Genomic DNA, 1067 nt, shown 5'->3' with positions numbered 1-1067 from the left:
GTTCCAGAGAACTACAAAGTCAGCCCTGGATCAACTACCAGCAAACACCATGTGGAAAAGGGTAAACTTTTTAAAATATACTATTACTCAGATTCTTGCCATATGCAATTAAATGCAATTCTAATTAGAAGATTTATGATAATTTTTTCCATGAAAATTTAACCCAGTCTTTCCTTCTTCTAGACGACACTTTAATATACTTGACACCAAAAACTCTTTGTACCCTGACACAGCTCTTCCACAACTCCTTGACTTTAAATAGGAAACCTCATGCTCACTTCGGCAACACAGATACTAAAATTGGAACGATACAGAGAAGATTAGCATGGCTCCTGTGCAAAACATTGAGTACATTATATATGAAGTATATTTCCCAAGTGGCCACAATGTTTGGATATACATAGTGTCAGATCTCTCCCCTATGTTTTACATGGTATTAGCCAGTACCATACTTAATCCATCAATATTCTACCAGTTTATATTCCTGAAGTCTTATACTCATCTAGGCTACCAACCACATCAAGTCAACAAGTTCAATTCAGGATCTTGTCCAACTTCATGGTTTTAATCACCTGAAAACAGTGTTACACACCACTCAATTTAGGTTAGGTTAGAACTTAGCCTAGTGGTAAAGTTTCAAATGCCCATTTGCCTCACCATTACCTGGCCTTGAGTGTCGACTCCACTCCCAATTTTCAGTTTCCTGCCAATATGTACTCTGAAGCAGCAAGTGAAGTCTGAAGTAATTGAATCCCTGCCCCATATACAGGAACTTTGATTCTCAGCTCCTGGCTTCAGCCCAGTCACTGAAGAGATTTGCAGCAAAGGAGTGAGAGACAGCAGATAGGAGTTTGTTCATTTTCAATTGTGTATTGACAATTCATTTGTTAGGACAGGAGTTTGGAACCAAAGTTAAGGCACCATTCAGGACTCTCTTACTTCATATTTGATTACCTGAGTTTTAATCCTGGCATTACTCTTCATTTCAGCTTCCTGTAATACATACCATGAAAGGCAGGTGTATGTGGCTCATGTACTTGGCTCCCTGCCACCCACTTTGAAACTTG

The 1067-nt window shown here is 39.0% G+C and overlaps 1 non-coding gene across 1 annotated transcript; it reads left to right on the top strand.

Moving 5' to 3' along the window:
* The first annotated feature begins 270 nt into the window (after positions 1–270).
* Positions 271–372, top strand: LOC121163833. The gene has a single exon (XR_005884980.1). It is a non-coding gene; the product is annotated as a U6 spliceosomal RNA (small nuclear RNA).
* The last annotated feature ends 695 nt before the right edge of the window (positions 373–1067 follow it).

The sequence above is a fragment of the Ochotona curzoniae genome, unplaced genomic scaffold (genome assembly GCF_017591425.1).
Source record: "Ochotona curzoniae isolate NIBS_2020 unplaced genomic scaffold, NIBS_Ocur_1.0 contig_64, whole genome shotgun sequence".
Lineage (NCBI taxonomy): Eukaryota > Metazoa > Chordata > Mammalia > Lagomorpha > Ochotonidae > Ochotona > Ochotona curzoniae.
This window is presented reverse-complemented; position numbering and strand designations above follow the sequence as displayed.